Source organism: Trachypithecus francoisi, unplaced genomic scaffold (genome assembly GCF_009764315.1).
Source record: "Trachypithecus francoisi isolate TF-2019V2 unplaced genomic scaffold, Tfra_2.0 Lachesis_group7, whole genome shotgun sequence".
Lineage (NCBI taxonomy): Eukaryota > Metazoa > Chordata > Mammalia > Primates > Cercopithecidae > Trachypithecus > Trachypithecus francoisi.
In genome coordinates this window covers 94,452,004-94,464,651 of record NW_022681472.1, presented here as the reverse complement: position 1 = coordinate 94,464,651, position 12,648 = coordinate 94,452,004, and positions in this window count along the sequence as shown.

The window sequence follows — 12,648 nt, the reverse complement described above, 5'->3', positions numbered from 1 at the left end:
GAAAAAAGAAGAAAAAGAAATGAACAAAGCCTGCAAGAAGTATGGGATTATGTAAAAAGACCAAATCTACGTCTGATTGGGGTGCCTGAAAGTGAGGGGGAAAATGGAACCAAGTTGGAAAACACTCTTCAGGATATCATCCAGGAGAACTTCCCCAACCTAGCAGGGCAGGCCAACATTCAAATTCAGGAAATACAGAGAACGCCACAAAGATACTCCTCGAGAAGGGCAACTCCAAGACACATAATTGCCAGATTCACCAAAGTGGAAATGAAGGAAAAAATCTTAAGGGCAGCCAGAGAGAAAGGTCGGGTTACCCACAAAGGGAAGCCCATCAGACTAACAGCAGATCTCTCGGCAGAAACTCTACAAGCCAGAAGAGAGTGGGGGCCAATATTCAACGTTCTTAAAGAAAAGAATTTTCAACCCAGAATTTCATATCCAGCCAAACTAAGTTTCATCAGTGAAGGAGAAATAAAATCCTTTACAGATAAGCAAATGCTTAGAGATTTTGTCACCACCAGGCCTGCCTTACAAGAGACCCTGAAGGAAGCCCTAAACATGGAAAGGATCAACCGGTACCAGCCGTTGCAAAAACATGCCAAAATGTAAAGACCATCGAGGCTAGGAAGAAACTGCATCAACTAACGAGCAAAATAACCAGTTAATATCATAATGACAGGATCAAGTTCACACATAACAATATTAACCTTAAATGTCAATGGACTAAATGCTCCAATTAAAAGACACAGACTGGCAAACTGGATAAAGAGTCAAGACCCATCAGTCTGCTGTATTCAGGAGACCCATCTCACATGCAGAGACATACATAGGCTCAAAATAAAGGGATGGAGGAAGATCTACCAAGCAAATGGAGAACAAAAAAAAGCAGGGGTTGCAATCCTAGTCTCTGATAAAACAGACTTTAAACCATCAAAGATCAAAAGAGACAAAGAAGGCCATTACATAATGGTAAAGGGATCAATTCAACAGGAAGAGCTAACTCTCCTAAATATATATGCACCAATACAGGAGCACCCAGATTCATAAAGCAAGTCCTTAGAGACCTACAAAGAGACTTAGACTCCCATACAATAATAATGGGAGATTTCAACACTCCACTGTCAACATTAGACAGATCAACGAGACAGAAAGTTAACAAGGATATCCAGGAATTGAACTCATCTCTGCACCAAGCGGACCTAATAGACATCTATAGAACTCTCCACCCCAAATCAACAGAATATACATTCTTCTCAGCACCACATCGCACTTATTCCAAAATTGACCACATAATTGGAAGTAAAGCACTCCTCAGCAAATGTACAAGAACAGAAATTATAACAAACTGTCTCTCAGACCACAGTGCAATCAAACTAGAACTCAGGACTAAGAAACTCAATCAAAACCGCTCAACTACATGGAAACTGAACAACCTGCTCCTGAATGACTACTGGGTACATAACGAAATGAAAGCAGAAATAAAGATGTTCTTTGAAACCAATGAGAACAAAGATACAACATACCAGAATCTCTGGGACACATTTAAAGTGTGTAGAGGGAAATTTATAGCACTAAATGCCCACAAGAGAAAGCAGGAAAGATCTAAAATTGACACTTTAACATCACAATTAAAAGAACTAGGGAGGCAAGAGCAAACACATTCAAAAGCTAGCAGAAGGCAAGAAATAACTAAGATCAGAGCAGAACTGAAGGAGATAGAGTCACAAAAAACCCTCCAAAAGATCAATGAATCCAGGAGTTGGTTTTTTGAAAAGATCAACAAAATTGACAGACCGCTAGCAAGACTAATAAAGAAGAAAAGAGAGAGGAATCAAATAGACGCAATAAAAAATGATAAAGGGGATATCACCACCGACCCCACAGAAATACAAACAACCATCAGAGAATACTATAAATGCCTCTACGCAAATCAACTAGAAAATCTAGAAGAAATGGATAATTTCCTGGACACTTACACTCTCCCAAGACTGAACCAGGAAGAAGTTGAATCCCTGAATAGACCAATAACAGGCTCTGAAATTGAGGCAACAATTAATAGCCTACCCACGAAAAAAAGTCCAGGACCAGATGGATTCACAGCTGAATTCTACCAGAGGTACAAGGAGGAGCTGGTACCATTCCTTCTGAAACTATTCCAATCAATAGAAAAAGAGGGAATCCTCCCTAACTCATTTTATGAGGCCAACATCATCCTGATACCAAAGCCTGGCAGAGACACAACAAAAAAAGAGAATTTTAGACCAACATCCCTGATGAACATCGATGCAAAAATTCTCAATAAAATACTGGCAAACCGGATTCAGCAGCACATCAAAAGGCTTATCCACCATGATCAAGTGGGCTTCATCCCTGGGATGCAAGGCTGGTTCAACATTTGCAAATCAATAAACGTAATCCAGCATATAAACAGAACCAAAGACAAGAACCACATGATTATCTCAATAGATGCAGAAAAGGCTTTTGACAAAATTCAACAGCCCTTTATGCTAAAAACGCTCAATAAATTCGGTATTGATGGAACGTACCTCAAAATAATAAGAGCTATTTACGACAAACCCACAGCTAATATCATACTGAATGGGCAAAAACTGGAAAAATTCCCTTTGAAAACTGGCACAAGACAGGGATGCCCTCTCTCACCACTCCTATTCAACATAGTGTGGAAGTTCTGGCTAGGGCAATCAGGCAAGAGAAAGAAATCAAGGGTATCCAGTTAGGAAAAAAGAAGTCAAATTGTCCCTGTTTGCAGATGACATGATTGTATATTTAGAAAACCCCATCGTCTCAGCCCAAAATCTCCTTAAGCTGATAAGCAACTTCAGCAAAGTCTCAGGATACAAAATTAATGTGCAAAAATCACAAGCATTCTTATACACCAGTAACAGACAAGCAGAGAGCCAAATCAGGAATGAACTTCCATTCACAACTGCTTCAAAGAGAATAAAATACCTAGGAATCCAGCTTACAAGGGATGTAAAGGACCTCTTCAAGGAGAACTACAAACCACTGCTCAGTGAAATCAAAGAGGACACAAACAAATGGAAGAACATACCATGCTCATGGATAGGAAGAATCAATATCGTGAAAATGGCCATACTGCCCAAGGTATTTATAGATTCAATGCCATCCCCATCAAGCTACCAATGACTTTCTTCACAGAATTGGAAAAAACTGCTTTAAAGTTCATATGGAACCAAAAAAGAGCCCGCATTGCCAAGACAATCCTAGGTCAAAAGGACAAAGCTGGAGGTGTCACGCTACCTGACTTCAAACTATACTACAAGGCTACAGTAACCAAAACAGCATGGTACTGGTACCACAACAGAGATATAGACCAATGGAACAGAACAGAGTCCTCAGAAATAATACCACACATCTACAGCCATCTGATCTTTGACAAACCTGAGAGAAACAAGAAATGGGGAAAGGATTCCCTATTAATAAATGGTGCTGGGAAAATTGGCTAGCCATAAGTAGAAAGCTGAAACTGGATCCTTCCTTACCCCTTATACGAAAATTAATTCAAGATGGATTAGAGACTTAAATGTTAGACCTAATACCATAAAAACCCTAGAAGAAAATCTAGGTAGTACCATTCAGGACATAGGCATGGGCAAGGACTTCATGTCTAAAACACCAAAAGCAACGGCAGCAAAAGCCAAAATTGACAATGGGATCTGATTAAACTAAAGAGCTTTTGCACAGCAAAAGAAACTACCATCAGAGTGAACAGGCAACCTACAGAATGGGAGAAAATTTTTGCAACCTACTCATCTGACAAAGGGCTAATATCCAGAATCTACCAAGAACTCAAACAAATATACAAGAAAAAAACAAACAACCCCATCAAAAAGTGGGCAAAGGATATGAACAGACATTTCTCAAAAGAAGACATCCATACAGCCAACAGACACATGAAAAAATGCTCGTCATCACTCGCCATCAGAGAAATGCAAATCAAAACCACAATGAGATACCATCTCACACCAGTTAGAATGGCAATCATTAAGAAGTCAGGAAACAATAGATGTTGGAGAGGATGTGGAGAAATAGGAACACTTTTACACTGTTGGTGGGATTGTAAACTAGTTCAACCATTATGGAAAACAGTATGGCGATTCCTCAAGGATCTAGAACTAGATGTACCATATGACCCAGCCATCCCACTACTGGGTATATACCCAAAGGATTATAAATTACTCTACTACAAAGACACATGCACACGTATGTTTATTGCGGCACTATTCATAATAGCAAAGACTTGGAATCAACCCAAATGTCCATCTGTGACAGACTGGATTAAGAAAATGTGGCACATATACACCATGGAATACTATGCAGCCATCAAAAAGGATGAGTTTGCATCCTTTGTAGGGACATGGATGCAGCTGGAAACCATCATTCTTAGCAAACTATCACAAGAAGAGAAAACCAAACACCGCATGTTCTCACTCATAGGTGGGAACTGAACAATGAGATCACTTGGACTCGGGAAGGGGAACATCACACACTGGGGCCTATCAGGGGAGGGGGGAGGAGGGAGGGATTGCATTGGGGAGTTATACATGATATAAACGTTATGCACATGTACCCTAGAACTTAAAGTATAATAAAAAAAAAAAAGAAAAAAAAAAAAAAAAGAAGAAAAAATGATCCCCAAAGGAAGATTTAAGATGTAAGAAGAAATAATAAACAAACAGATGGGTAAACATATAGATAACTCTCAAAAAACATTATTTTTAATAAAAAGCAAAATATATGTGGTCGGAGAAGACGTAATAGAATACCAACATAATTGCATGTAAGCCAGTAGGAGTTTATCAGAATCAAACTACTATAATGTACTCATATTATTTAGGAAAGGAAGATGCGTTTTTTGGCTGGGCATGGTAGTTCACACCTGTAATTCCAGTACTTTGGGAGGCTGAGGCCAGTGGATCACCTGAGGTCAAGAGTTCAAAACCAGCCTGGCCAACACGGTGAAACCCTGTCTCTACTAAAAATATGCAACGGGAACAAAACTCCATCTCAAAAAAAAAAAAAAAATACACACACACACACACATGCACACACAAATTAGCAATGTGCCTGTAATCCCAGCTACTCAGGAGCTGAGGCAGGAGAATGATTTGAACCTGGGAAACAGGAGTTGCAGTGAACCCAGATTGTGCCACTGCACTCCAGCCTGGGCAAGAGAGTGAGACCGTCTAAAAAAAAAAAAAGAAAGGAGAAAGAATTCATAACTTTAATAATAGTAATAAAATTATAATAATGCATACATATAAATCAGGACAATAAATGAAAAAATGCATTAATTTCACAAAAGGCACAGGTGGTCAGATTGGATTATAATGAGATTATGTCCAGCTTTATGATGGTTACAAAAGACCCACATAAAAAACTAAAGATGCAGAAGTACTAAAAATAAAACAATATAAAGCATATGATAGGCAAAAAATAATCAATAATATGTCTGGTAAACAAAGTAACAGCATTACTTTGTTTGAAACAAAATTTTCTTAAAACAAATATATTTTAAGGAAAAAATAATTATCAGGGATAAAACGGCCATTGTGTAATGACGATGATAAACAGTAACATCAAACAATCACACACTTGTTTGTGCCTGAGAAAAGAGCCTCAGAGTAAATACAGTATGCTTATTTCTCCAGGAGAGCGCCCAGAGAAATAACCTCTTCCCACTACCATTTTGGAAATTGTCTCTCATTAGCCAGTTTTAATATACCTTTTTCGTTATTTTTCAGGACTAAGTGTGTTTAATTTTCATTATGATCTCTTATTTTATCCATGAATTTATTAACCCATGACAATGTGATACTATCATAAGGAGAGATATATAGATCCATAAAATAGAATCAGAAGTCCGGAAATAAGCCGTATGTTTCTGATAAAACCATAAAACTCCTAGAAGAAAATATAGAAGCATGGTTCAACCCAAGATGTTTTGACTTTGCAATGTTGCAAAAGCTCTATGCATTCAGTAGAAACTGTCTTCCCAGTACCCCCTACAGCTATTCTGCTTTCCACTTTCTTTTTTTTTTTTTTTTTTTTTTTTTTTTTTTTTGAGACGGAGTCTCGCTCTGTCGCCCGGGCTGGAGTGCAGTGGCCGGATCTCAGCTCACTGCAAGCTCCGCCTCCCGGGTTCTCTCCATTCTCCTGCCTCAGCCTCCCGAGTAGCTGGGACTACAGGCGCCCGCCACCTCGCCCAGCTAGTTTTTTGTATTTTTTAGTAGAGACGGGGTTTCACCGTGTTAGCCAGGATGGTCTCGATCTCCTGACCTCGTGATCCGCCCGTCTCGGCCTCCCAAAGTGCTGGGATTACAGGCTTGAGCCACCGCGCCCGGCCTGCTTTCCACTTTCAGTACTCAGTAAGTTACATAAAATATTCCACACTTTATTATAAAATAGACATTGTGTTGAATGATTTCACCCGACCTTGGCTCATGTAAGTGTTCTGAGCACATTTAAGTGTTCTGAGCTCATGTAAGTGTTCTGAGCCTAAGGTAGGCCAGGCTATGATGTTCAGTAGGTTAGGTGTATTAAATGTATTTTCTACTTAGGATGTTTTCAACTTTTGGTGGGTTTATCAGGATGTAACCTCATTGTAAGTCAAGAAGTCTCTGTTCAAATGGCCAGCAGACATATGAAGTGATACTTAACATCTTTAACCATTCAAGGAATGCATATCAAAACCACAGTGAGAGATCACCTCACACCAATTTGGGTGGCTACTATTAAAAAAAAAAACAAAAACAAAACAAAAAAACCCCAGAAAATTACATGTGTTAGCATGGAGGCAGAAATACTGGAATCATTGCACAAGGTTGGTAGAATTGTTAAATGGTGCAACTTCTATGGAAAACACTATTGTGGTTCCTCAAAAAATTGAAAATAGAATTACATATGATCCAGGAATCCCATGTTTGGGTACATAATAACCAAAGAAGTTAAAGCAGGGACTCAAAGAGATATTTGTACACCCATGTTCACAGCAGCATTGTGCACAACAGTCAAGAGGTGGAAGCACAACAGCCAAGAGGCAGAAGCAACCCAAGTGTCCACTGACGGATGAAGTAACAAATGTAGTATAGCCCCGTAATGGGAAATCATTCAGCATTAAAATTAATTCTGACATAGGCAAAACTGGATGAAACTTGAGGACATTATGCTGAGTGAAGTAAGCTGGTCAAAAGAGAACAAATACTATAGGACTCCATTTATATGAGATACCTAGATTAGTCAAATTCACAAAGATAGAAAGTAGAATGGTGCTTGCCAGGTGCTGGGAGAAGGGAGGACTAGGAGTCATTGTTTAGCGGGTATTGAGTTTTGGGTTTGGAAGATGAAAAATTCCAGATGGTGGTGATGCTTGCACAACAATACGAATGTGCTTAATGTCACTGAACTGTACACTTAGATGTGATTAAAATAAATTTTATGTTTTTGCCATAATTAAAAAATATTGTACAAGAGATACAGAAGGTATGTATATATATGTACACACACACACGCAATGTATAGAGTACAACCACGTTCCCTGCATAACAATATTTCAGTCAATGACAGTGGTCCTATAAGATTATAATGCTGTATTTTTTTATTGTACCTTTTCTATGGTTAGATATGCAAATACCAACCATTTTATCACAATTGCTTACAGTATTCAGCAGAGTTATATGCTATACATGTTTGAAGCCTGGGAGCAATAGGCTATATCATCTAGCTGTGTAGTAAGATAGACCACCTAGGTTTGTGTGAGTACATTCTATGTTTGCACAATCATGAAATTGCCTAATGAAGCATTTCTCAGAATGCATCATTGTCATTAAGCAATACATGACTGTATAATAAACAGCCAGAACCCACCACCCTCCAAAAAAAGAGTGACAACATTGCCAATACTGTTGTGTCCACCTGTGAATAGAACTCTTAAGTCCCCATGCCTTGCATTTCGCATGTCAACATACTGTTTTTAAGAAATTTACCAAATATATTAATCCTGAAGTAACATCGTTCATTGTTTTTCAGCTTTACAACATGAATTTTGTGTGAAATATAGTGTTCTATGGTGTTCTATATTGCAACGTCCTCAGCATTTTAAAATGCTCACATGCCAGTCATGTGTAGCAATAGCACAATCTCTACTGCTTTGTGTACTCTGTTGTGAAGTATACTCTTTTAAGTATCTAAATTTAGCAGGTTGTTTCCTGGTCTGTTTGTGTGTTTCCTGCTGTGAAAAACGCTACCTAGCAGGAAGGTTAAGAGTACTGGGCTTTTTCTCTACAATCTTTCCAGCATCTGTACTTTTTGACTTTTTAATATCAGCCATCTGACTGGCATGAGATGGTATCTCATTGTGGTTTTGATTTGCATTTCTGTAATGATCAATGGTGAGTTTTTCATATGCTTGTTGGCTGCATAAATGTCTTCTTTTGAAAAGTGTCTGTTCCTGTCTATTGCCCACTTTATAATGGGGTTGCTTTTTTCTTGTAAATTTGTTTACACTTCTTATAGATGCTGGATATTAAACTTTTGTCAGAGGCATAGTTTCCAAAATTTTTCTCCATTCTGTAGGTTGTCTGTTTACTCTGATAATCGTTTCAACCTAAATGCTTATCAATGCTAGACTGGATAAAGAAAATATGGTACATATACACCAAGGAATACTATGTGGCCATAAAAAGGAATGAGAGCATGTCCTTTGAAGGAACATGGATGGAACTGGAAGCCATTCTCCTTAGCAAACTAACACAGGAACAGAAAGCCAAATACTGCGTGTTCTCACTTATAAGTAGGGACTAAATGATGAGAACACATGGATACATAGAGGGGAACAAGACACACTGGGCCCTACTGGAGGAGGGAGAGGATCAGGAAACATAACTAACGGGTACTAGGCTTAATACCAGCGTGATGAAATATTCTGTACAACAAACCTCCGTGATGTGAGCTTACCTCCATAACAAACCTGCACATGTACCCCTGAACTTAAAAGCTAAAAAACAGTGGACCACGCTTGAAGCATACCACGCCTCTTCCTGCCTGCTGTGCGACCTCGCAGGTACTTCGTTTCTTCATCTGTCACCTGGGAGTAACAATAGTGGCTAACTCATAGCTTTCTTGTGAGGATCACTTGTGTGTGTGGTTTTTAATGTTATTTTAAATTTAATTTAATTTAATTTTTTTTGTGACGGAGTCTTGCTCTGTCACCCAGGCTGGAGTACAGTGGTGCTATCTTGGCTCACTGCAAGCTCTGCCTCCCAGGTTCATGCTATTCTCCTGCCTCAGCTTCCTGAGTGGCTGAGACTACAGGCGCCTGCCACCACGCCTGGCTAATATTTTTGTATTTTTAGTGGAGACGGGGTTTCACCGTGTTAGCCAGGATGGTCTCGATCTCCTGACCTCGTTATCCGCCCGTCTTGGTCTCCGAAAGTGCTGGGATTACAGGCGTGAGCCACTGCGCCCGGCCTAAATTTATTTATTATACTTTAAGTTCTGGGATACCTGTGAAGAACGTGCAGGTTTGTTACCTAGGTATAAATGCGCCGTAGTTGTTTGCTGCACCCATCAACCCGTCATCTATGTTTTAAGCCCCACATGCATTAGGTTCTTTTCCTAATGTTTTCCCTCCCCTTGCCTCCCACCCGGTGATGTTCCCCTCCCTGTGTCCATGTTCAACTCCCACTTATGAGTGAGAATGTGTGGTGTTTGGTTTCCTGTTCCTGTGTTACTTTGCTGAGGATGATGGTTTCCAGCTTCATCCATGTCCCTGAAAAGTACATGAACTCATTCTTTTTATGGCTGTGATCACTTGTGGTTTTACACATATTTTAACAATGTTTCAAAGAGTGCTTAGCACACAGTAAGTGCTCTGCAAGAGTGTTCCACAAACGTCATTATGAAATTCAGGTGTGTTTCTCAGCTCACCTACAAGAGATTCTCAATGCTTTACAAATTGTCAGTTGTTTCGATTTGTGGTTTGTACAATCAATTTAGTGAAGTATCAACCAGCTTTTTTTTTTTTTTTAATGAAACGGTAAAGAATAATTTTAAAAAGACAGCACAGTGCAAAGTAAGGATAAAGACTGTCACCGCATTTCTATCATGTGTGTTTGTATGTGTATGTGTGTTATGGCACAATTTCAAATGCATTTCTTGCTATAGACATGACCCAAAATGGTTTGAAAACCATTCTTGTAGGTGAATGACTCCACCATGGCTTTCAGGCAACCTTGCCTGTATCACGTAGGCCAGGCAGACAGAGGCTTAAACTGCAGCCAGCCTGAGGCTTAGCCTCAGACCCTGCCAGAAAACCAGAGGCTTGGAAGCCAGGGAGAAGCGGCCCTTCGGCCATCTCCCAGTTGCGTCCTCTCTCCCTGGTGGCGAGACAGTTTCTCATGGCTCCCTGGGTTTTGACAAGATCTGGGAATTCCTGTCCCACTCCCTCTGAGCTGCAGAGCTGCAGTCCAGCATTGGTTCCTCAGCACCGAGGTGCCCCCAGCTCACACAGCAGCCACACGGTGCCTCTGTTTCAGCACCATCCTTCTTAGGGTGTGGAACAAGAATTACAGGGGGCTGGCATCTTGCTGTACTTTCCTTTCCACTGCCTATATAGATAACAAACCATGTGTTGTATTAGCATCCTGGGGGCTGTCCTAACAAAGTACTATACACGGGGAGGCTTAAACAACAGAAATTTATTTTCTCTTAGCGCTGGCAGTCCGAAGTCTGACATCAATGTGCCAGCGGGTTTGGTTCCTTCTGAGGGAAGTGAGGGAGAGTCTGCCCCACACCTCTCTCCTAGCTTCTGGTGGTCTGCTGACACTCTCTGGTACTCCATGGCTTATGGCAGCATCGCTCCAACCTTCACATGGTATTCTCTCTGGTCCAAATTTCCCTTTTATAAGCATACCACTTACATGAGATTAGGGCTTACCCTAATGACCTCATCTTCACTAAGTACATCTGCCATGCTCCTAGTTCCAAATAAGGTCACATTTGAAGGGACTGGGAATTAGGGCTTTGATGTGTGAATTTTGGGGGACCCGTTTCAACTCATAACACTCTGTAACTCTAGAAGTTGCCATTGTTACTTGACCTGCATTGAATCAGCCCAGTCTTGAACTTGCCTTATCTTGTGTGTGAGCTGGACATGGCTCTTGGCCACGATGTCTGGATCACCCTGTAGATGCCTGGTCACCTTTATAAGATAATGCCAACTTATCCTGCGAGACTGTGCTCTTAGTCCATCTGGGCTGCTATAACAAAATACCATAAACTAGGTGGCTGCTAAACCACAGAAATTCATTTCTTGAAGTTCTGGGGCCTGGAAAGTCCAAGATCAAGGCTCCAGCAGATTCAGTGTCTGGTGAGGCCTCCCTTTCAAAGCCGTAAGTGGCAACTTCTAGCTGCATCCTCACAAGGTGGACGGGGTGAGGCAGCTCTCTGGGGCCTCTTTAAAAGGGCAGTAATCCCATTCATGAGGCCCCACCCTCATGAACTAATGACCTCTCAAATGCCCCAGCTCCTAATACCATCACACTGGGGACTAGGGTTCAATATTCAAACATCCACAATCATCTAGAAGCATAGCAGCAGTTTACTAATGTATTACCACCAGCTGCATACGAGTCTTCATGACTCCATATCTTTCCCAAACCTTGGTGTTATTAGATTTCTCAGATCTTGGATCTCAGACTAAGACAGTGGGTGGTCTTCAACTGCATCTCCCTGATGACTAACAAGACTGTATTTGTACATCCTGTTTTATGAAGTGCCCATGTATATTTTTTGCTCATGTTTTTTTCTACTTAGGGTTTATTTTAAGGATACATGTGCAGAACATACAGGTTTATTCCATAGGTAAAGGTGTGCCATGGTGGTTTGCTGCACCTAGCAACCAATTACCTGGGTATTAAGCTCCACATGCATTAGCTATTTATCCTAACACTCTCCCTCCTCTACTTAGGATTTGCTGTTCTGTTTTTGAGATGGAGTCTTGCTCTGTTGCCCAGGCTGGAGTGCAGTGGCGCGATCTCCCCCTCCCAGGTTCAAATGATTCTCCTGCCTCAGCCTCCCGAGTAGCTGGGACTACAGGTGTGCACCACCACGCCCTGATTTTTGTACTTTTTAGTAGAGATGGGGTTTCACTATGTTGGCCAGGGAGGTCTTAAACTCCTGACCTCAAATGATCCATCCACCTTGGCCTCCAGTGGGCCTCCCCTCTCAAGTGCTGGGATTACAGGTATGAGCCCCCACGCCCTGGCCACCTTGTCTTAGATAAACTCTCTCACACACCTTCCCCTTTCCCTGCTTTATGTCTAGGCAAAGAACAATCATCTCTGAATATGGCATATAATTGACCTATTTACATTGTCATCTATTGATTGTTTCTTGAAAGCTTCATTTTACTTGCTTACAAAATAATCAGAGCTCAGAATCTTAAGGGAAGATTTTTACCATAAATTAGATTTTCCTTAATACAGGTAGCACAATTAAAATTTCTATTTCTCCTTGGGTGAGTTACGGAAAATTTTTCAAGACTTGTCTACTTGGCCTCATTTTAAAAATATGGTTGGCATGAAGTTGTTTATATATCCTTTT